Genomic DNA, 25,909 nt, shown 5'->3' on the forward strand with positions numbered 1-25,909 from the left:
ATAGAGCACCGGCCCTGGAGTCAGGAGTACCTGAGTTCAAATTCGGCCTTACAGACACTTAACACTTACTAGCTGTATGACCCTGGGCAAGTCACTTAACCCCAATTGCCTCACTAAAAAAAAAAAAAAGAAAAGAAGTTGTGGTATAGGATCATGATGGAATACTATGCTATAAGAAATGATAAGCTCATTGATTTTAGAAAAAACATGGACAGACTTGAACGAAATAAGAGTGAAATGAGCAGAACCAAGAGAACATTGTATATAATAATAGCAAAAATTGTTTTAAGAACAACTTTGAGCAACTAAATAATTTTGATTATTATAAATACCCAAATGAACAAAAAAGGACTTATGAAGAAATGCTTTATCTGCATCCAGAGAAAGAACTGATAAATAGAAGTATGTATGGAATGATTTCATTTATATTTATATATGTGTGTGTGTATATATATATATATACACACATACATACATACAACACACACATATGTGTGTGTATTTGTGTCTAATGGAAGCTATCTCTGAAGAGGAAGGGAAGAAAAAAAAGAAATTTATATGATTACTTTATTATATATTTAAAAGGAATAGAAAGTTGTACATAATAGATTTGCAGTTTCAGTTGTAACCTTTTTATATTCTACTATGTTATGGAAATGCTTGTTTTATTTCATAAATTAAAAATAAAATAAATTTAATTTAAAAAAGAACAAAATGAATACAAGGTAGTTTTAGTAGGGGTGCACTTACAGCTGGCAGGGGGAAAGGAGGTAAAGAGGAGAGGGGGACCAGGAAAGGCTTCATGAGAATAAGGGAGTTGAGCTGAATCTTGAAATCAGAGATTCCAAGAAGAAAACATATGGTCCAAGCATAGGGAACAGCTGGTAGAAAGGCATGGAGATAAGAGATAGATGTTGTGTATTCCTGTATATAGCTGCTTTGTATACATTTGTTTTCATGTTGTCTCCTTCATTAGATTTTAAACTCCTTGAAGGCAGGAACTGTCTTTTGATTCTTTTTGTATCCTCAGGGTTTAGCATAGTGTCTGACACTTAGTAGTGTTTAATAAATGTTTATTGATAGTTTGAGAGCAGAGATTAGGTCAGTATGGTTGGATTTCTGAGTCCAAGAAGAGAACTCTATGGTTATGATTTGATAACCAGTCTAAGTTTGGAGAAACTCTTCATCAGAAACTGGCTGCCAAACTTTTGGTCACTAACTCATGAGGTGTGGAGGGGTTGTAAACCACTTTAGTTGAGGAAGTAACCTCACTAATGGAATCATGGATCTTTTGAGATTAAAGAAGTTCTTCTTGAGTAAATTTTAATTTTCTATCCTATTGTAAGTATTGAAGAAAAAAATGTAAATACTAATTTATTATTACTTATCAATACCCAAACCATTTCTAATTTGGAGAGAGAGATGTCCAAACTGGCATAGAAGCACAAAAGTTGCTTCATATCTATGGAAGCAACTTCCTTTGGGCTCTTCCTAATGCCAATGGGTAGGGAAGGCCATGGTTTTTATCTAGACAAGAGTTGTGGGTTAAATAATTACCCTTAATCCATTTCTCTAAGAAAGGCTTTTTTGTCCTTTACGTATACCTATCTTTCCAAGGGCCTTTTCTTTGAAGTAAGAAAAGGACTTCAAAGAGAAATATTATTTGTTAATATCTAGGGAAAATAAAAAAGGTTGTAAATATTCTTCCATATAGGTTTTTTAAAAAAAGAGAATGAAACAAAGAAGTGATCTGAAAGAGAGGTTAATCCACACATAATGGATAGCCAAAATGTTATCTTAAGCCTGTTGTATTATGTCTTTTAGTAGACATCCTAGTATCTATAAGTCAACACATACATCTAATTTTAGGGACAGAAACACACTATTTGATTACATGCAAAATTCCTGAAACATTTTCTATTTGGAATGAATTATGTTGAACATTCTAATGTTTTCTTCTTCTTCTTCTTTTTTTTTTTTTGGCAGGGCAATGAGGGTTAAGTGACTTGCCCAGAGTCACACAGCTAGTAAGTGTCAAGTGTTTGAGGCTTGATTTGAACTCAGGTCCTCCTGAATCCAAGGCTAGTGCTTTATCCACTGGGCCACCTAGCTGCCCCCTAATGATTTCAACACTAAATAGGAACATCTCTAAATTATTGGAAATGCCAACTATTGATAGGCTTCCTCTAAACCACATATTCCCCCCCCCAGAGAACACTGATTACATATATAGAATCCAAGGACACCTCTATCATGTTTAGAAAATAATATTCATCTTTGATTTTGGTTTTGGGAAGTATAGGTGCTATCCATTACTCAAAAACGGAGGGCCCCATAGTATTACTATACTTGTTATCCTAAGTTTAATTAGAAGTCAAAACAGGAAGTGCCATTGTTAATAGCTAGAAACATAAAAGTCATAGATTTTTAAAACACCTTAGATATTTCTCCCCATGGCCACATTTTGAATGCAGGAACTGTGGGTGGGACCATATGGCTTCCTGCATTTCTCTTCTACTCAAAGAGGCATTATTTATTTTTGTTGTTAAATGTAGTTAAAGGGAAGGTACTTTGCCTGTCCTGAAGGGAATAGCATCCAGTTCCTGTTTAGGACATATTGGCATTAGTGGCAGTGTACCACATGTGGCTAAGAAGAAATGACTGGCATGGTTAAAATATCTTTTTGTTCAAAGAAAAGGCCAGAGTTCGCTTTTCCAAAAGAAGATTTGCAATTTTTTTCTGATGCTTTCGATAGAAATTTTGTACAATTTATGTCCACAGCCAAAAATAACCCTGTATGATAATACAAAGGAAGAAACTATATTTATCAAAGATTGGTGGCATCATTGGCCAAGTGTTAGATATTAGGATAACACAAAGGCATTTTGGATGAAGAGAAAACTTCATTTGAGCCCATAAATAATGGAGAGAACTAAATTGCTGTTTTAGGTATCTGAAACATTAAACTATTTCAAATCTTGATAGGTTTTTGTTTATCTTATTTGTCTGATAGCAAGCAAATATCTTAGGAAGACAATATAGACTTCATCATTTGAAAAGGAATTATATCCATCTTATAAAATGGTTTTTTTTAATTAAAACCTGTCAATTTTAGATAAGCCTGTTCTAAAACACTGAGTAGAGTTTCCCTGCCAAAATGTTTAATTAGAAGTTAGTCTTAACTTATGAATTATCAATGGACTACATAAATTAATAAAGAAATGGATGAAGCAAACCATCTTCACTATTTGTGGCAGTGTGGTGTAGTAGATAGAGTACTCACAGGAAGATTTGGATTCCAGTTCAGTTTTGGTCACTAATATGGTGATCCAGGGCAAGTCACTTAATCATTCTGAGCCTTGTGTATTCATGAGTAAAAAGGGATAGTATCTACTTCCCAAAGTTATAGTTAGGGTCATGTAAAATGCTTTGAAAATCTTAGAGAGCTATTTTAATGAGACCTATTATGATTATTAGGGCAGTTAGTTGGCAGCAGTGGATAGAGCACTGGACCAGGAAGGAGTCAGAAACACTTCTGTTCCTGAGTTCAAATCCAGCCTGAGACACTTAGTAGCTATGTGACTGTGGGCAAGTCATTGCCTACTGTTTGCCTCAGTTTCCTCATCTGTAAGATGAGGTTGAGAAGGAATTGGCAAATCACTCCAGTGTTTTTGCCAAGAAAATCCCAGATGGCATCACAAAGAGTCAGACTTGACTGAACAACAAACAACAAATTGTGATTGTTTTAGTAAATGTACTGGGGTAGTGGGATAAAACTCTCATAATAGTTAGCATTTAAATAGTGCTTTAAGGAAAGCCCTTGGCAAATATCTCCTTTTATCCTTACAACAATCCTAGGACATAGGTACAATTATTATCCCCATTTTACAGAAGAGAACACAGAGGCAAACAAAAGTGAAGAGAATTGCCCAGAGTCACACAACAAATAGAGGCTAGTTCTGAATTCAAGTCTTCTAGAATCAAGGCTATGAATGCAAGACTCCAAGTTCAGAGTTCTATATACTTTGCCACCTGCCTTCTTATTATAAGAACAGGACAAGGTGCCCAGAGCCAGTTTTTACTCAGGTCACCTTTTAACACTTTTTAGAGATTTTTGGATTTCTTTTATTTTGGCTTATATTCATCAGTTTTAAAAAAGAGAATGAAACTTCTGTGACTTTACACAATATTCGAGTCACAAAGGACCTAAAATATCATCTAATGAATCCAATACCCTAATTTAAAAAATGAGAAAACTGAGACTCAGAGAAAGGGTAAGTGACATGACAAAAATCCTATAGCTAATCAGTGAGAGACCTGGGATATACTCTAGAGTCTAGACTATTGCTCAGCTAGTGAGTGAGAAAGATTAAGCAATCCTAAGCAAAGCTATTGAAACCATTTAAAGGTAAATGACCCATGTGACACTTAATAACAGCAGCAAAAATTTGAGATATTTTATCTTCCTGCCAAAAGGTATTGGAGGTAAAAATCCCTTTAAAATAAACTCCACAGGACACCATGATTGTTCTCTGGTAATGGAATTTTGTTAGAAATCCAAGTCTCTGGGATTTAGACAAGTGCTTTCAATTAAAGTAACTCCTAGATTCTTTTATGTGCTCACAGTCTTGCCTAGTGGTTTGGGAGCTTGTTACAAAATCACTGATTTTTAGAGTTGGGAGGGACCTCTGGTGTCATCTAGCCCAACTCCTTCATTTTACGGGTGACAAAACTTTGGCCCCCAAACCCTGAGTGACTTGCAAGTCAGTCAGAGCTTTCTTTAGGTAGCTGGAAACTTGAGGTAAAAACTCCAACTTGGGCAAGTCACTAACCTTCCTTGGCCTCAGTTTCCCAATCTTTAAACTGAGAACAATAATAGCACCTGCTTCCCAGGATTGTGGTAAGGATGAAACAAGATTATATTTATAATGCTTTATATAAATGTTAGCTATGAGGTGGGGCATAGAGAGTTGAAGGACAATTGCTGTTTAATTTCAGGTCAAAATAATTATGAAGAATGACAAGGGGGCAGCTAAGTGGTATGGTGGACAAAGCACTGTTCCTGGATTCAGGAGGAACTGAGTTAAAATCCGGCCTCAGACACTTGACACTTACTAGCTGTGTGATTGTAGGCAAGTCACTTAACCCTCATGGCGGTACAAAAAAAAAAAAAAGAAAAAAGAAAAGAAAAAAGAAAGAAAGGAAGGAAAAAAAAAAGAAATAAAACAAGTACCCCCCCAAAAGAATGATAAAAATCTTAGAGAGAAAAAAGGCACAAGGATCTCCCCCAAAATTAAGAAGACAATCCTGACAAAATGAAGAAAGATCTAGAGATAAATGGAGTGATAAGAACTGATGATCTGACTCATTTCTTTGGATATGAAACACCTAAATAGAACAGCATAAATCAGTTTCATTGCTTGTAGAAACATGATAGCATGTCAAATGCTTTGTCACATATAATATGTATATAGAATGGATGATAAAGATTTGATTTGTTGCATGTTATCATTTACATAGCCCCAGCTAACGACTGTTTTTAGCTCTGCTCAAGAAAGTTTCATCTTTGTTGTTTAGAGATGTAAATGCCCCTGTACTAATCCCAGGGAATAAGTAGCAGTCTTAACAGTTATATTCAGTTACTTCTGAGGCACAACAGTAGTTGACTATGAGATTTTGTTCCATTTCTCCTTTTTAGATCAATTCTCTTATATTTTTGGTTTTGTTTTGGCCTATTTCATTGAACTCAGCTGACAATGTAAAAAGATTCAGGATTTTTTCAGCACAAGTTTTTAAGGTAAGAAATACATATGTACACATATATGTTATATATGTAAATATATAGTTTACATGTGTATGTGTATATATGTATAGATATACACACGTACACATGTATATCTTGTTACATGCCTTTAACCACTTAAGCTTTATGAAACAGCTCAAGTTGCATCTAAATGATAAATAGATCAAATGATTCCAGCAACATGATGGAAGTATCAGCAAGACTTTTTTTCTCATCACATTATCACTGATCAGGAATTCAGACAACTGACCAAGCTTTGTTTACATGTGTCTTATCCATTTGTTTATAGAAATCAGAAACTTTTTCCTGGAATTTCTGCAAAAGTAAGCATTCTCTTATAGAACGTGGAAAGTGGTTCAGAGGAAACTCTAAACTATTTTTCACTGAAAACTACAATCAATTTATTGGTTAGGTATATTGGAATAAGTCAGCAATGCCATAAAATGGAAAAAAAGAAATCTTTAAAAATATACAATTCTTTTGCTTACCACCCCCAAATTACTCCAACTGAAGTAGCCGGAATCAGGATTAGAGGCTCCAGATTTTCTTCTGCAGAAGAAAGCATAGCATCAGATATATGGCTCTAAGATAACACTGTACTGTTGGTTTGAAATATAAACTTTAGGTAATACTTCATCTATTTTATTACCATTATTAAGCAATGTTATACAATGCCATCTAGTGACCAGCAACCAATATACTATTGCCTTGATGGCGTGGGATGGGGTGAGGTATCACTTTCTATTACAGCCTATTAAAGAGAGTAAGTATTAAGATAGATTTTTTTTAATTAAAAATTTTTTTAGATACAACTGTATTGTAATGATTTATTATTGCTCCATATTTTGGGATCTTTATTTTTAAATGCTCTATTATCACCTACCTCCAAATATGATCTTCTATCTCCTTCTGCTGTTGTAACCTCACCATCCCAGTCCGCAGTTAAACTCAGAACTGATCCGTACTCCCCAAGCAGCAGCACCCAATTTAGTAACAGGTGGTGGAGGTGGAGCACTTTAGAAACCAGTCTCAACAAATAAAAATGTACTTCAAAAAGAGAGCTGGGATGATTCCTATAGCAATCTGTGCCAAAGAGAAAATAAACTGATGGCAGTTCAAAGGCTGAAATCAAAATAGGGACACTTGGAGACCAGAGGAAATCATCTTTGATTTTCCCTGGACCAGTAGCTAAGGGTGCCTGATAACTGTGGTTTGCTCTTTGTACCAGATTTCTAATGAAAGTTCTAAAAATCTCTCTATGAATGGCTTTGTGCCCCAAGAGGATATATTTTATCCATTATTTCTCACCTTTTGCAAACAGATGGCATGAATTATTTTTGAAAAAAGAAAGAAGCCAGCAATCTGTCAGTTGCAAAAAGCTCAGAATTCAAGGAAATTTTTTTGGTTAAATGACCTATTTGTCTGCTGCTAGTTAAACCATAGTGTTGCTACCATGGACAGTTTTAAGAAAATAACATACTATTCTTGGCGTAGATGTAGCTTTACAAAACCTTACAGGAATATTTGGGATATCAGATGATCTAGGAAAATATCAAGTTGAAAACCTTTATGAAAAGAAAAAGCTTATCAAAATCCACAGCTTTGAGTATATTTGACTACTTCTTTTTATTGTTCAATGCATGCTGTGATCACAGCACAATATGTGGAAATTGCATAATTGTTATTTTCACAAATCAAAGCTATTGGGCAATGTGAAGACAACATAGGAGTCCATTAAATGTCGCTTTAAAAAACAAAACAAAACATTTGATTTTGCATGTATTCCTAAAGCTTTCTTTGTCTATAGCATCCCCCACCCTCTCTACCTTAATTCTAAAATTTTCTGTTCCTTCAGTCTTAGACTTTTCATTAAACCAAGAATTGACTATGTATTAAAGACCAGAGGCACGAATTCTTTTTATATTCAAGAGTTTTAAGTTTCACTTATTCCACTTGGATAACTTTTGCTTATCTAGGTGAAGAATTCTTGAATTCAGTAATAGACCCAGTGAAAAACAAAAACAAAATCAACCTCCCCAAACATTTAGTGCATTTTTTAACATTTAAGGATTCGTAGAATTGTAGATTTAGAGATTGGAGAGAATTTACAGGCTATCTAGTTAGTTCCCCTCACTTTACAGGTGAGGAAATGGAGACCCAGAGATAGTAAATAAATGACTGTGGCAGAGCTGTAATTTGAAGTTGTCCAACTCCAAATCTAGCATTCTTCCTGCCCTAGGGGAAAGAGTGGCTGACATTAAGTCCTGTCCTTTTTTATGTTTATATAAGACTGGAAAATACCTCTCCATTACACTGTTTGGTGTATTCTTATAAACAAGCACAAAGTAGAGGGGATATAAAAATTTTGATGGGTTGTGGGAAAAGACAGGGGTAACTGCAAGATTCACTCATTATTCTCAGTTTTTTCCCTCTCTATAGCCTAGCTGGGATCTGCCCACCATAAATCTCTCTCCAATTCATCCTCCACTCAGTGGCCAAAGGAATTTTCCTAAAGGGCTGGTTTGATCTTGCTATCTCCCTACTCAGTAACCATCAGTGGCTCACTATCACCTCGGGACCAAATATAAAACATTATGCAGGAACTTTTGTTGTCTTTCTTATTTCTAGTGCCTTCTTCTGTAAAGAATTTCATATTTATCCTGTTTATAGCTTTTTAAATATAGTTGTTTGCATGCTTTGAGCTCCTGGAGGGAAGGGACTTTTTCCTATCTTTGTATCCGCAGAGATTAGCACAATGTCTGGAACATAGTAAGCACTTAATAAATGGTTATTGATTTATTGATTGATGTATACCCTTCTCTGCTAAGTTCCATCTCCCTTTGATGTATTGTCTTAAACTACCAGAGTGAAAGCATCTTGAGGCAGGGATTGTCTTATTTGTGTTTATATTCCCAGCATTTAGTACAGTGTCTAGCGAATGGATAAGCACTTAATGCATTTGGCTTGTGCTCTGTCTCTGTCTCTCTTTGTCTTCCTCTCTCTGTAATATAGATGTGAGCATGGCCCATCTAATACAAAAGTGATGGACGATGTGTGTCATGGAGAGATAGCTACCTAATCTAGTACCTGTTCCACTCTGTTTCCAAGGGAGATTCTGATTTTTGCCTTTGTAGGGAGCAGTGGGATCGTGGCTGGTCACTTGTTCCTTCACTCTCCTGTTGCTAAGAGGGTATTGAGACTAGAATTATATCTATTTACCACACTTTATCTAAAAGTAAGATGTTCTTCTGGGGTTCAAAATAAAAGAAACCATTTTGCATGATCACTCCCTAGTGGAAGGTAACAGCTTATTCTTGACAGATTAGATACTTCCCACTGAACACTTGCTGCATGAAAAAGTCTCACACAGTGGACAAAACCAATTATCTAAGCAAATAGCACATACAAGAGAAGATTAGAACTTCAAATGGAAGCAAAATGAAGTCTTAGTTTCATCAAGAAGAGATTGATCTCACTAAGGAAGTCCACTCTTTTTTTTTTTTTTTTTTGCGAGGCAATTGGGGTTAAGTGACTTGCCCAGGGTCACATAGCTAGTAAGTGTTAAGTGCCTGAGGCCGGATTTGAACTCAGGTCCTCCTGACTCCAGGGCCAGTGCTCTATCCACTGCACCACCTAGCTGCCCCTAGGAAGTCCACTCTTAACAGTTGCTAGGATAACATGCTAGAAGTGAAGAGATAGGTTAGTATCTAGCTTCCCCACATTTCTAGTATACCAAGGAGACCTCTTTTCTCCACCATTCAAAAGTTCACATGTTGCCTTTCTTACCTTGTCTTTCTTGACCTCTGCTTCTTTGTCCAGTCTCTCCACCTTACTCTATATTCCACATTCAGTGTCATGGGGCTACCCTTTAGGAAACTGTCCCAAGCTAGGGGGAGGAATCAGATCTCTCTCTGTCTCTCTGTCTCTGTCTGTCTGTCTGTCTCTCTCCAACCCAGTCTCTGTCTTTCTCTTTGTCTCTCTCTCTCTCCAACTCTGTCTCAGCCTTTCTCTTTGTCTCTGTCTCTTTCTCTCCAACTCCATCTCTGCCTTTCTCTTTGTCTCTGTCTCTCTCCAACCCCATCTCTGTCTCTTTGTCTCTGTCTCTCTGTCCAACCTTATCTCTGTCTTTCTCTTGTCTCTTTGTTTCTTTCTCTCTGTCTAACAGTTGTTGTTTTTTTTTTTTTTGTTTCCCCTGGGGACTAAAAGGAATAATTGCTAGTACTTTTTTGGAACCAAAGAAGGGAAATCGACAGATTGTTTTATGAGCAAAATGCAATCGAATGTTGTGAAGAGAAATTCTGCATGAATATTTTGATTCTTCATAAGGCTCCAGCCTGTTTTTCCAAGCTAATTTAACATTACTTCCTTTCTCACACTGTATATTCCAGCTAGACTGGCTTCCTGGTTGTTCGCAGGTCACAACATTCTATTTTCCAGCTCCTTACTTGAGTAGAGACTATTCTTCTCTTCCTGTAATATAACTCCCTCCTCACCTCCACCTCACCTCCACCCTGCTTCAAGGCTCTGCTTGAGTTCACCCTCTTTCACACAGCCTTTCCTGATCTCTTTGTAGTTGTTAGGGCCCTTCTCTCCATCACCATATTACTTTGTGTGCACATAAACAAACAGACAAATAAATATACTATGCCCTGGGAATACAGAAACTATATGCATATATGTGTGTAAATAGACATACGCATTTGTATATGTAGAGATTTGTGATAATATACAGAATATAGAAACTGTATGTTCCCAGTGCCTAGTATAGTGCTTGCCACATAGGACATGATTATGAAGTGCTTGTTGAATGAATAAATTTGGAATGATTCACAACCTACCACTTAGAATTACATTTTCTAACAGAATTGTTTTCAGTTGTGTCCTACTCTTGGTGACCCCATTTGGGGTTTTCTTAGCAGAGACACTGGAGTGGTTTATGATTTCCTTCCCCAGCTCATTTTACAGATGAGAAAACTGAGGCAAACAGAGTTGTGACTTGCCCAGAGTCATACAACTAGAAAGTGCCTGAGGACAGATTTGAATTCCCAGAAAGAGGAGTCTTCCTGACTACAGGTCTGGTACTCTATCTACTGTGCCCCCTAGCTGTCTCTAACAGAATTGTTGTTGTTGTTTGTCCATTCTCAAAGAGGACCATGACATGGAGGTGATGCTATGACTTCCACTGAATTAGATTTAAGTGAGGGAGGGCTGTGCAAAGTCACCAACCTCACTCTCTCCTTCAGAGTTATCTGGGTCCAGTGGCAAGATAAAGATCAGGACCACTGAAGATGGATGGTCCCTAATGTTTTAAGGCAATTGGGGTTGTGTACTCTTTTGTTAATGTATATCCTTTATCTCTATAGCATAAACCACATATATCTCTTTCGGGAATGCTCTACCAGAGAAGCCTAAACTTCACTTTTTTATTGCCTTTTTTTCTTCACCTTCTTAATGGAGGTTATTTATGTTTATTCTGAGACCAACATCATAGACTAGCTAATCCAAAAGGTTGTTCTTTCATGTTCCATCATTAGCAATCATTTCCCTAAAGTACCATATTTGTCATGTAGGGAAAAGATAATGAATACTATGTTGTTCTTCTGCAATTTCTGTTGTCAGACTTCTAAGAAAACAGTAGGGGATTCTAACATTTGAATGTTTAAATGGTCTCAATCAGGGGACTCCTTGGTCAATTTGATGAGCTCCCCCCCCAATTTAACTTGAAAAATTCAGGGTGTGGAACTTTGCTAGGAGATGTTTAAGGGGCACCCTTAAACTGAGGGTGAGCATGCCCACTGGCACCATAATGATAGGGTTTATTAGACTAGGGCTGCTTCTTAACTTTTGGTTGATGATCAGCTGTTCCATCTCAACCCCTTCCACCTCCAACTTGTAGAAAAGTAAACTAATTGTTCTCTCCCTTTATCTCATAATTCCTTTCCACCTCCTGTTAAGGGCTAAAATTCTAGCTAGACTGTCTAAAATCTAATGAATGGTCACCAATAAATTATAAGCTTTAGCAAGAGTTAGACTTTTAGGCATTTATTAAGGAGAATAAGAATTTGGTAAAGAGAGAAGGAAAGGCCTAGATTCCTATCTATTGAAGTGAGAGCGCACTTCTAGCTCCCTTCTCTGCCGGAGTCCTCAGGAAAGAGAGCGAGACTGAGCGCCAGTCTGTTTCTTCTTCCTCCCACTAGCCAGCGTCATGTCCTGATGCCAAAGAAAAGACTCCTGGTCTTGCCCTCAAAGACCTTTGCTTCATGGGCGGAACTCTTCTACAGTAAGTCTCCAGCAGGTGGCGTCATTCCAATCGTTATACTCCAAAGAGATTGGACCCAAATTATTTGCCCATGTGGAGTCTTCTACTCCTCTAGCAGTAGTTCGTGTCAAATAGCAGCAGAAGTATGCGGTGAGCTACACTTGCCTGACGCCTCTGAACAAGGTGTTGCTGGAGCTCCGGTTTTACTAATTTGCTTTCTCTTCTGAGCATAATTATGGGCTGAAGAGTGGACTTCCCTGGATTGTGAATTTGGTGATACCTTGGACAAATGAGATTTCCTACTGAAGCACATGGAAGAGGAGGAGATGTTTGTAACCACCTGACCCACAGTTTGGGAAGTTACCAAATTCAAGAGTTTAGGGATTAGGACCTTGTAGAGAACAAAGACGTGGCTCTGATGCAGTGTGCTCCACCATGTAATTTCTATGTTATATCTGGAAGTGGGAAAGGGAGAGAGAGAGACAGAGGGGAGGGATAGAGAGAGAGAGAGAGAGAGAGAGACAGAGACAGAGACAGAGACAGAGACAGAGACAGAGACAGAGACAGAGACAGACAGACAGACAGACAGACAGACAGACAGACATTGATTTCACATCTGGAATGGCCTGATAGTGTCCCCAAATTAATTTCCCTTCTGAGGGTGAGCTGATAGGTTATTTAAATATTTTCTGTGTTTTCTGTATCTTTTTATGGGCTCCTTTGAATCATTTGTATCTTATTTTTCAGGAGTTAAATAAAGGCTCTCTTGAACCTTGTTTACATTTGATACTTTGAGCCCTTATACAGGAGTTGGGGACACTATTACCCACATTTAGGGAAACCTAGACTTGAGCCCATACCATGATGATACTAGGACATTTTCCTAGAGGAACTCCAGGGGTGTGCAGTGAGCCAGAGTCCTAACCCTAACCCTGACGCACAGGTTCAAATATTTCCCTTGGCAAGCAAAAACACTTTAACTGGCATAGTGTGCTGGTGTAATATGATCTATGGCCTTAAGGGTAGATGAATATCCCTGAAACGGAATGAACTGGCTACTATTCAACTTTACTAGGATTCTTGAGGAGTTGCTTATTTAGAAAAATAGTCTTTTTGAGCTGGGACTTTAGAGGTCAAGTGGTTATTTTCTTCTGTTTATAGAAAACTAGGTGACACTAAGAATAGAGTGTTGGATGTGGAGCCAGGGGAACCTTGGTTCAAATTCAGTCTCAGATGCTTACGATGTGACGCCAGGGCAAATCACTTCAACTCTGTCTGCCTCAGTTTCCTCATCTGTTAAATGGGGATAACAATAGCACCTAACTCTCAGGATAAATGAGATAATATTTGTAAAATGCATCACAAACTTCAAAGTGTTATATAAATGTAAGCTATTATTATTACTATTATTCTTATTTACAGATAAAGAGATTTAGATTCAGCAAAGCGTCAGCTTTTCCAGTTAATTGCATAATAGTTATGTTTCTGTTGCTTGCTTCAGTGTTTAAACTAATTGGAAAAAGGCAAAAATCCAGGCTTGTTTATACTTTTTGTCTATTCACAATATGGAAGGAATACAAAGATTTCCAGAATTTCTGGACTTGTGTGTGTATCAAAGGTTCACCTACTCTCGTTACATTAACATTTCTTCAATTAAAAAAAGGTTCAATGTATCTATAAAGCAAATCAAATTCTTGAGGATTAAATTGAGAGTACAAATGAAAGTCTGTTAACTGCCACAGAAATACTCATATTTGAACTGTTTATCTTTTAGTTTCTGAATTTGGCCATTACTCTTCTGTCCCTTTCAAATTCTTTTCTTTTTCTTTTTCTTTTTTTGGTGAGGCAATTGGGGTTAAGTGACTTGCCCAGGTTCACACGGCTAGTTAGTGTTCAATGTCTGAGGTCAGATTTGAACTCAGGTCCTTCTGACTCCAAGGCTGGTGCTCTATCCACTGTGCCACTTAGCTGTCCCTTCCCTTTCAAATTCTTATTAATTGCCACTAGTCACCATCACTGCCTACTGTCTGCCTGTTTAAGAACTGCATACATAGCCTCTTTGAAAATAAAAGATTTGGGAGGAGGCATTAGTCTCCAGGTCATGTCTTAGGGCAAAATGAAGGTCATACACCATGGACACAAACAGAATAGCAGAATGAGGATCCAATCAACTCTGTCAGAATACATTTAGCCTAATACATTGAGGAGAGGAACAAGGAAAATAGAAGCGAAGGATGATAAGGGAGGGGGCACCTGGTGGGTAGAGGGGAATCTGTAAAGTATAGAGTATGTACAGTGCCTACTTCCTCATTATACACATTCATTCTCTAGATTCTATCTCCCTCTAGACATGATTTTTTTAAGTCATTCATTTTGCTCACTGTACATTTGAAATCAAGACAGAGACTAAAAAAGTGAACAGAAAAGATGAAAGATTATACTTTGAAAAATAATGAATAAAGAAGACTACTACGTGAATGGAGTAACTATTAATTGATAACCATCCTAAGATCCTTTGTCTGTAATCATCATATCATTGAATTAAATTCATTTTGATTCAATTCAATGAGCATTTATTATGTGCCTACAGTCCTTAAGTCTGTTTGTTATTGTTTGTCCTTCATTCTCTCTTTCTCTCTCTCTTTTTTTTCATGTGAATGCTGATAGCTTTTATTTCTTCTTCAGAAACTTTATTCATATCATTGGAGAATGACTTATTTTTTATAAAATTGTCAAAGTTTCCTATGTATTTAAGAAATAAGATCTTTATCAGAAAAAAATTTAAGTAATTCTCCCAATTTCTTGCTTTCCTTTGAATTTGTTTTCTTTTCCTCCAGTTTATTTCTGTTGGTCCTTGGGGCTGAAACATTCTCTCTCTCTCTCTTTATCATAAAAGTATTTTATTATGTTCTAGTTGCATGTAGAGATAGTTTTCAACAATTGTTTTTATAAGATTTTTAGTTCCAAATTTTTCTCCCTCCCTCCCCAAGACAGCAAGCAATCTGATATAGGTTATATATGTACAATCACATTAAACATATTTCTGCATTAGTCATGCTATACAAGAAGAATCAGAGGAAAAGGGAAAAACATGAAAAAAGAAAAACAAAAAAAAGTAGAAATAGTATGGTTCAGTCTGCATCTAGATTTCACAGTTCTTCTTTTTTTCTGGATTTGGAGAGCATTTTCCATCATGAGTAGTTTGTCCTTCATTCTCAAAGAGGACCATGGCATTGTGGTGATGCATGACTTGCAATAAATTGGATTTAAGTGAGGGAGGGCTATGAAAAGTCACCAATCTCACTCTCTCCTCCAGATCCATCTGGGTCCAATGGCAAGATATAGATTAGTATGACTGGAGATGGTCCCAGATGTTTTAAGGCAATTGGGGTTAAGTGACTGCCCAGGGTCACAAAGCTAATAAGTGTCTGAGATGAGATTTGAACTCAGGTCCTTCCAACTTCAGGGCGAGTGCTCTATGCACTGTGCCACCTAGCTGCTTCAGTATGTAAGGCACTGTGTTGGGCACTGGGGATAAAAGCCAAAAATGAGATAGTTCCTGCTGTCAAATATATTAATATATTATAATGGAGGAGTGTATTAAACAATATTATTACTTTTGGAAAAATAAGCATGTATATTCTTTTAACCTACTGAAATACTTGGTTTCAGAAGTTCTTCTATAGGTCACCAGGATTTTTCAGCAATTTCCATGATTTGAAAAAAATCGACCATAGCTAAGGTATATTAATTTTTGGAAAGCTAATTTCCATGGACTCAGATTCAGATCTAGACAAATAGCCTTAAGATCTAGTGAAACCCCAAAGGTATCTGTCAGCTTTTCTCATTTGAAAGGATAACTTTGTTGTAATTAATACCAAACTACTTAAGGCATGAGAAGTGCAGTGGTTGAAAGAGACCTGCAATTAATCACTCAGGATGTGTCCCCTAGGTAAGGACATGCTGAAGGGAAGCAGACTTTTCACATTCTACTTTCCCAGGCAAGAGGAATGAATCAGCAGGAACACAGCAGGTATCTTGTAAAATCACTAGGAAAGGCCCTACAACCAAAACAAAGAAGGATAAAGAAAATTAATGCATAAAAGTACCGGCAATTTGCCTTAGTTCTATAATGGTAAACACTCCTGGAGACAGGAACCCCTTGGAGTTTGACCTTGTATCGTTTTTTTTTTTTTTTTTTTTTTTTTTTTTGAAGACAGTTGCCTTTCCACTTTTTTTCAGTCCCTACCACTGCCTTTTTTCCATTGTTTAAAGGATTGATGGGAAGAAAATGTGAAATGACTTTTAAAAAATCCTTTAAGGGACACACAGTAAATTTATGTGTCATAATAATAATAATAGATAGCATTGAAATAGCACTTTAAGATTCACAAAGCACTTTATATATGCAATTTTATTTGATCCTCACAATAGCCCAATGAGTTACGTACTATATTACCATCCCTCTTTTACAGATGAGGAACCTGAAGGTTATTGAGGTTAAGTGACTTGCTCAGGGTCACTGGCTAGTAAATGTCTGAGCCAGGATTCAAACTGACATCTTTCTGATTTCAAGTCCAGCACTCTATCTTCTATACCATCTAGTTGACTCAATTGTGAACAGTCTTTAAATCAAACAGGAGTAAAAGCCAAAAATAAAGTTTGATATTTATCAGAACTTTCATAGTAGCACTTTTCTGATAGTAAAAAGCCAGAAATAAAGTGCACACACATTATTTGGGCAATAGCCAACTATGTTATACAAATGGAATGGAATATTATCATGTAGCAAGAAATGTTAAATAGGAGAATTGAAGTGAACCATGGGAAGACTTCTTTGGATTAATGTTGAGAAAAATGAGCAGAATTAGATGAAGAATACACAAAGACTTCAACAATGTAAATAAAAATATGAGATGTTTAGAGTAATTGAAATTCCAATCAAGGTTTTGGAGAAGAGATGATAAAGTATAGCTTCCTTAGCAGACAGTGGAGGGGAAGCAATTCAGTCAAGGTATTCTCAAACTCAATCAAGCCCATCAACTGGGGAGTGACTAAACAAGTTGTGTTGTAAGATTGTGATGGAATATTACTATACTATAAGAAATTATGAACTCAATGATCTTAGAAAAACAGGGAAAGACACAAAATAATGAAGAGTGAAATGAGCAGAACCAAGAGAACATTGTATATAGAAGTATACATAGAATATATAAATTGTATATAGAAGTATATGTAGGATAATTTTACAAATATATGTGTATATCTATGTACACATAACTATTTGTGTCTAATGGTAGACATGGGGAAGAAAGAGAAAAAAATAAATTTGCATGATAACTTTATTATATATTTAAAAGGAATAACAAGTTGTACATAATAGATTTGCAGTTTCCTGTACTGTAATCTTTAAAAAAATTATACTATTTTATAGAAATACTTGTTTTATTCCACAAATTAAAAATAAAATAAATAAAAGGAAAAAATATGTTGCCTACAATATCAGGCTGTAGGCACTATTGTCTTTTTGTTTTTGTTGTTATAAGGAATTGTCCAGTTTGGGGTTGGCGAGATGATATCTGGGAATTGGAATGTAAAACCCAAAAGACTTCAATAAACATATTTAAAAAATCAAGTTGGACAAAGTTCTCACTATATCCTTTTGGTCATTGTTATTTTTTAGAATGCTTTGGGGGAAAAAGTCTTTAATGAACTAGCATTATATCCAATTAACATTAATATAACTTATACAGCTAAACTCCATGGCTTTCAGCTATGAATATAGACATTTCTAACCTTGTTCCCATATAAAACAGGTAAATGAAAAGGATGAATTGAAGCCCACAAAATTTGTACAGTTCTTCCACATTCTTATCTTTTTAAAATTTTAGCATTTTAATTACTGCAACTCTTCAAAAGACCAGGAGACTCTTTGATCTCTGTTACCAATTCATGAGAGAACCTCCTGGCTGGATCTATAAAGCTAGAGAGAAGCTTTTATTCATGGAATTTCATATTATGTTTTCAAGCCACTTTACTGAATCTCTTTTTCTTAGACTCCAGATTTCAACTGGAGGAGACAATGACAAGCAAGACTAAGAACCTTGCTCAAAGGAGTAGACCTTAATGGGCCCTTGTGTGAAAGGCATTCTTCTACTATTGTTTAAGTCATTACTGTGGGAATCTTAACTTTTCATGAGAGAAAAGGAGAAATGCTTGGAGAGAAAAATCCATTGTCTCTTTCAGGCTGGTAAGTAGTAGATTAGTAAGAAGGAAATGTCACTGAAAAGTGCATCTGTCACTCTTCCCACATGGGGTTGTGCTATGTAATCTTCCTCATCAAAACTCAGGAACTGTGTGCAAATAGCATTGTATTCCATAGTGGTAATGTTAAAGAGGCTACATAAGACATACCATAGTATCTCTTGATGATTGGTTCAGCCAAGCTAGGGACTCAAACCAGATTATGGTCTGAATATAACACTGATTCTCCTTTGCTTATTGCTTTAAAGTCTCAGCCCTGAAACTCTTACAGCTTCAGAGATTTAAGTCAAATTACCACCACCACCATCAAATAGAGCTATTAGGTGCCTGTCTTTTTAAGTACCTGGTCCAGGTGTTATGCCATGCTTGATTAGAAATTTTGGTACCAATAAGCAAACATTTGTTAAGAATTTAGTATATGCCAGACACTACACTTCTAGCCATGCCCCAATTTCCATTTTTACTATAAGCTTTAAAAAGGAAAATGTCAACATCTCTGATGAGCGGCACCTGCATTTCGTAATGTTTCATGTCACCCACTTAATGCCTTCATCTCTACTCCCCAGTCTTTTACAATCATATAAAAGCACTGTAACTTTTGTTAAATAAAGAAAACCAAAAGAGCATCCCTCATGAACTTTATCAGACCTGAGTTAGGAGATCCCACTAGAGATATGCCATTATCTCTTGAGATATTTTAAGGGAGAGAAACCCTTAGTTCTATAAGACTTGGTTTTGTCATTTGTGAGCTGGAGTTTCTCCTAGCTCTTTAAAGGGATATTGAATTGACAAATGGAGTCATGTCTGCAGTGTGCTTTAAGTTCCTGAGAAAAAGAGTCTATATGATGTATGAGTTATTATTATATATTATTAACTGCCAGATGCCAGGAATCTGCATTTCCCAAGGACAAAACTAAATACAGAACACAGATGCCTGGATTCCAGATCATTGATAAGCTCTAGGGAAACTAACATATGGTGGGAATACGTTGATAAATATGCTAAATACATATTTAAATGATAATCTGACAAGTGAAATTATAGTGATACCTTTGGGAGAATTCAGGAAGGGACGAAATCCATTAGCATACTGTTTAGTGAGGAAGAATGACTTAAAGCCAGCAAGGATGCATATGAATTTGGAATATCTCCTTCCTGCACTGCAGAGGGTAGCAATGATTGGAAAGGGAGATACCCTTTCTCATTATCAATAAAGGCTGGTAACAGGCAGCTTCAAAAGTGAGGCCTACTTTTCAGTCTTGAAATGTGGACATTTCTTCCTTTGAAGTAGCATAGAGTATACTAGGAACTAAGGTTGCAGGAACTCAGTTGCTTATTTTTCTGGAGTTCACTGGAGGTGTCAACATGGAATAAGAAGCAGGATCAAGGTTGAAATAATGGAATGAATTGCTGCAAAGGAAGCTTTGTATAAGGGGGAGAAAAAGATCTGTGCTGATGGCCTTTGCAACGTGTAATCTGTTATTAAGGGGCTTTGGACAGGAGTGCAGTCAGTTACTCAGAGCACACTAGGAAGATAGTACTGTTTCCCATTCCTTGCAGCAATAACAGAAGGGATCCTTGGTGCAGGCTCCTCCAATGTGGATTTGTTGGGTTAGGGAAGATGTAACAAGCCAGAACTGTTGCTATTGCTTCATTGTGATCGGGGAGACCAATGAGGTTTAAATTATATCTATGCCCCCATCAGATTGCTTTTTTTTTTTTTTTTTGCAGGGCAATGAGGGTTAAGTGACTTGCCCAGGGTCACACAGCTAGTGTCGTGTCTCAGGCCAGATTTGAACTCAGGTCCTCCTGAACCCAAGGCTGGTGCTTTGTCCACTGCACCACCTAGCTGCCCCCTAGATTGCTTTTTTTTTTTTTTTGCAGGGCAATGGGGGTTAAGTGACTTGCCCAGGGTCACATAGCTAGTAAGTGTCAAGTGTCTGAGGCCGGATTTGAACTCAGGTACTCCTGAATCCAGGGCCTGTGCTTTATCCACTGCGCCACCTAGCCGCCCCCCTAGATTGCTTTTTTACAAACCACATTTGGGATTAAAGAGAGGTTTATGTTTGGACCAATGTGGTGATTGCCTACCAGGATGTAAAAAGCAATGGAGAAGGCAAACACTTTCAGCTTGTGATTTGATAATTGAAGTTCCCTTACCCTTGATGATTCAGGTGTGGTTGTGACAGTGTGAATATTGAGAATTTGCCATGTTAACCTTCACTCTGAGCCTTGGAAACATGTGAACTTCCTTACAGTATCATTCTGGGAATTCCCTTTCTGCTTACCCATTTATAGGAATTTGTGTGTCTCCCAGCATTCAGGTGTCACTGGTTATGGTTCTAGGACAAAACTAAGTGTGCCCAAGAAAGATAGTTTTCTTTGGTAAAAGAAGAAAGGCCGGGGCAATTAGGTGTCACAGTGGATAGAGCACGGGCCCTGGATTCAGGAGTACCTAAGTTCAAATCTGACCTCAGACACTTTACACTTACTAGCTGTGTGACCCTGGGCAAGTCACTTAACCCCAATTGCCTCACTAAAAAAAAAAAAAGAAGAAGAAGAAGAGGAAGAAGAAGAAGAAAGGCCTTTATCATTCTATGAGGAAAGGAAGAATTTGGGTATGACAACACCGCTGATAGGATTGGGGTGGGTTCAAGGTATTGGCATGCTGGCAAACTGAGGAAGCTGACTACAGATTCTATCAATGGACTGGATTGTGTATTTGTGAAGTTCTCTTATCTGCAGTATAGATCATCCATGCCTGGGAAGAGTGAACAACCTTCTCACAATGGGGAACATTCAAAGGCCCTGGAACCTCATTCCTATCCCTGCCAAGATTTGGATCCAGGTAGATGGAATTTGAAACATCTGAGAGACCAAAATTGAACCATTTTCTTCTTTATGTCAGGGGTAGAGCTGTTGTTGTCCAGTCATTTCAGTTGTGTCGGATTTTTCCAACTCCATTTGGGGTTTTCTTGTCAAAGATACTAAGATTGTTTACCATTTCTTTCTCCAGACCATTTTACAGATGAGAAACTGAGGCAAACAGGGTTAGGTGACTTGCTCAGGGTCACAGAGCTAGTAAGTGTCTGAGGTCAGATTTGAACTCAGGAAAATGAGTTTTCCTGACTTCAGGCCTGGTTTTCTATTCACTGTGCCACCTAGCTTCCCCCAGGGGTAGAACTAGGGGATAAAATTAGTACTTTATCAATTCTATCAACTGTGATATTATTAATATAAATGTATTTGCCTCAAATTTGTCTTTTAAAATAACAAAGAGAAGAGTTGGAATAGAGACACAAAGACCTTTTTTAAAATTCCATTTGCAAACCTAATTGCATGTCTCTCTCCTTCCTCTTTCTACTTGGATGCTGAAGCTTCAGACCTAGCCTGGGGGCTAGGCATATATGTGAAAAGGCCATGTGGAACACATACTAGGAAAATTTATATGCTCATTCTCCTTTTTTTCTTTTCTTTCTTTCTTTCTTTTTTTTTTTTTTTGCAGGGCAATGAGGGTTAAGTGACTTGCTCAGGATCACACAACTAGTAAGTATCAAGTGTCTGAGGCTAGATTTGAACTCAGGTCCTCCTGAATCCAGGGCTGGTGCTTTATCCACTGCACCACCTAGCTGCCCCCCCCCTCCTTATTTTTGTAAAACTGAAGCCAATTTCCCCAATGGTGAGAGGATTAGGTTCATTCCTTTTTATTATACTTGTTATAATGCACTTAATTGACTAATTCTTTCCATATTTTTGAGAGAAAAGGAAAGAAAGAAGAAAAGAAGGAAGGAAAGAAGCATTTATGGTTACTATGTGCCAGGCACATATTATCTCTTTTGGTCTTCATAACAATACTGGGAGATAGGTGCTTTTATTTTGCAGTTGAAGAAACTGAGGCAGACAGTAGTAAAGTGACTTGCCTAGGGTCAAACTACTAGGAAGTATCTGAGGCTAGATTTGAACTTAGGTCTTCCTTACTCCAGGTCTGGCATTGTAACCACTGTGCAACCTATCTTAGGAGAGCAAATTTCCCCATATCTTATCAGAAAGGACTCTAGTGTTTTTCCATTCCAGATGAAGATCTTGCTTTTCAATAGATACTGTTTACCATATTAAGGAAAATTCTATTTGTTCCTGTTGGGACATACTTCTGATGATAATGTTTATGAATCTCACTACTCAGCTGCCAAAGGGATAAGAACTTATCTTTTGACAGGATAAAAATAAGATGAAGTTGAATATAGACACTAAATAATCGATGACATATATACTGTACAGAAAGCTTGCTAAGAGCTTTATATATTACCTCATTTGATTCTCATAACAATCCTCTTAGGTAAGTATTAGCCCCATTTAACAAATGAAAAAACTATATTTCAGGGATGATAAACGACTTGCCTTTAGTCTTATACTTATTAAATTATGAGCTGGAATTTGAACTCAGATTTCTTCTGAATCTAGATACAGCTTTCTTTTCATTACACCCATATTGCCCTCACCCCCACCCCCAACCTTGTGGGAAGGAAGGAAGGATTAAAAAGGAAAAAAGCAGGAAGAACAAAAGGAAGAAAGGAAAGAAACAAAAAAGAAAGGGAGAGAAGAAGGAAGGAAAGAAGCAAATAAGTATTTAATAAGTATTTACTCTGTGCCAGGCACTATGCTAAGCACCTTACAAATATCTCACTTTATTCTTAAAACTTTGTGAGGTAGATACTATTATTATCCCCATTTTACAGTTGAGGGAACTGAGGTAGTGTATAAGATGATGTGGTCTACTTGCTAAAAGAAGATTATGTAACAATGTCTAATATAATCAGCTATTTACATTCGTTTATTATTTATAGGTCATTATACTCTGGGTATGGTTTGGAATTATTGTATATATCACTAATATATTCTCAGTTATGCAGCATAGCACACATTTTTACCATCATATTGTCTTTGGTGAAATTAATGAGATTTCAGAAATATGGAAACTTATCATTTCAGAGACTAACTTGCTGTGAACTCTGATGCAGGCCCTGGAGAGAATATATGTGCAACAAAAGGAGAGACAGGTATACATAAGTCCATGGTTTGCTTATGATGGTGACTATGTAGAGCACAATTACTAGGCACAGTCCAGTATTCATCCTCTCTCCCTCCTAATTTAACCTAATTTAACTGAACTTACTTATCTTTTTATCTCACTCAGTTGAATTCACCTGTGGCCTAGCACAATCACTGGCTGTCTCGGAACCATGAGATATGGTATGATAACCTTTCCATAACATTTTCAGGTGTCATGAACACATACTAAATTTGACTTTGATCCAGACACACGGTGGTAAAAAGTGTTACTGATTGCAAAATGCTATGCTAAGGTTTAGTAAAAAAAAAAAAAATACAGCAATTCAAACAGTTAAAGAAGAAATCCAGCTTTCCAGACCAGAGTCCAGAGTCCAGAATCCAGACCAGAGTCCAGAATCCAGTTTTCCAGACCAGAATCCAGTTTCCTCCTGATGACATCTTACCACTTCAAGAAGACAAGAGAACTCAGAGACTTTATATGAACTGTTTTGCTTTATTAGCTTTTACTATCTCCTTTCTGTTATATACTATCTGTAACATGTACTCTCTGCAGAGGCTCTCCCTTTGCAAGACTAATGTCAAAGCGTCGGTTCATGAGGAAAGAAAAAAAAAATCGCCCCTCTGGACAAAACTTTCCTCTCTTCCTTTTCTGTATTGTTGTTCGCATATTATTAGTCAGCAAAAGTTATTATATTCTTTTTACTGTTCCATCAAGGAAACATTCCATTTCTTGAGGAAGCAAAGGGGGGAAATGTGGTAAAATATGAAAGTTTTTAACAGTCGGTTAGGATAACTGAAAGACGCCAGTTTTTCAAGGACCACCCTTTTGGGGAGGAGATGAACAGTCCGCCTGCTGCGCATGTCAGACTGCCTGCCGGGTTTTTTGACTTCCGGGGTGGAGAGAACAAGAGGAGCCTTTTTGCCTGCTTGGCGGGACTCCTGGCGGCGCGGCACAGACGGTCTCCCTCACTCCAAAGGTGGCCTTTTTCGGTTTGGTGAGTTTTTATAAGGAATATAGACTAAGCCTAGATTTAAGATGATTTGTACTGTATTTCTATTTTCCTATCCTTCTAATCAACAACACCTTATATACAATAAAGGTTCTATCTAGAAAACCAGAAGCTTCTTCCATTTACTAGTCTGGGAGATAAATTAAGGGAAGGGTTAAGTAGGGGAGATTTATGATCTAATATCCAATTTTAAATCTCACAGTAGATAAGTGAAGAGACTTGCTTAGGCTCACACAGCTAGTAGGCATTTGATTCTGGATGTGAACCCAGGTCTTTCTGACTCCAGGTACAGTGCTTTGTACTGTAAGATGTTATCTAGCTACCTTTAAAAGCTTGTTTGTTTTATTTTTTAAAGAAAACAATATACATGTGACCCAAGTTTCTAGCTAAGTCAAGGACAAGATACATGAACTATGACTATAACATCATAAATGGAAAGAACAAACCCCATAATATAATAAAAATTACAAAGTATGAGGAGGCTGCTCTCAAAGAAGAGATATGCAACCTCCCCCTACTCCTTTGGAGAGGTGAGGGATGCAGGGAAGATATGAGTGTGGAACATTGAATATAATGCCAATTTTGTTTTAGATTTATTGACTGGTTTTATTGAAATTTTTCTTTTCTTCATTCTAAAATTTTTCTTCTTAAAAATCTTTACTATAGAGATAACTCTCTGGGAGCAGAGAAGGAAGAGGAAATATAGAAAATGTAAAAAACAAAACATACCAGAAATATCTATTAACATTTTTAATACATTTTGTCCGGATACAACAGACACTTTTGTATAAACACCCACACAATTCCCCATGAAAAAGTACATTCTCTGAAAAGAATTCATTAAGCAATTGTTAAAAGGAAGAAATGTGTCCTTTAACTTTGATCATATGGAATTAACATTGACAGTTGTATTTGACCAGACTTTGGTTGCTTGTCAACATTAATTTTATTTACATTTTTGTAGTCATTGTGTATATTTTCCGTTTGACTCCCAAAAGCTACAAAAGTTAAACAAAGATAGAAAATAGGAAAGATAAATGAACTCGACCACACTGCACATTTAAAAATTATTATGACTCATTGTAACACATTTTCCTACGCATATTAACCTGTAAATAGATACAAAACTAAATGGATAAAGAATTCTTTTTGTCAGGACAATTGCCTGTAGTTCGGCAGTCAATTTGGTTCTACAATGCATATATCTTGGATAGGCTCTACAGAAGGGCAATGAACACCTGGTCTCAAACCCGAACAGGAGGAAGAGAGAAAGATATGTACTGCCTTTGTGAAATGGTGTTGTGTTCTCAATAATCCCATCTATTTTCTTGCACAAAACTCCATCTTTTAAACACTCCTATTTTATGGTGATATTATGTGGTCATAAATGATGAAAGATGACAAATCTTTGGATAATCAGATCTTGAAGTGAATCAAAGGGCAATGGAGAGATGTATGGTGAGTGCAAGCAGACTATTGTATACTGAGAAGTTACATAATTCA

At 36.9% G+C, this 25,909-nt stretch overlaps 1 protein-coding gene across 1 annotated transcript in view; it reads right to left on the reverse strand.

Moving 5' to 3' along the window:
* The window catches only part of SLC39A10 (solute carrier family 39 member 10), a 154,209-nt gene extending 147,404 nt beyond the window's left edge, over positions 1-6,805 (reverse strand). The window contains exons 1-2 of the mRNA XM_043992178.1: positions 6,687-6,805; positions 6,292-6,352 (exon numbers count right to left, since the gene is read on the reverse strand). The gene's annotated coding sequence lies outside the window, so the exon portion shown is untranslated. The remainder of the gene's footprint in view (positions 1-6,291; positions 6,353-6,686) is intronic.
* Between the last annotated feature and the right edge of the window lie 19,104 nt (positions 6,806-25,909).

The sequence above is a fragment of the Dromiciops gliroides genome, chromosome 3 (genome assembly GCF_019393635.1).
Source record: "Dromiciops gliroides isolate mDroGli1 chromosome 3, mDroGli1.pri, whole genome shotgun sequence".
Taxonomy (NCBI): Eukaryota; Metazoa; Chordata; class Mammalia; order Microbiotheria; family Microbiotheriidae; genus Dromiciops; species Dromiciops gliroides.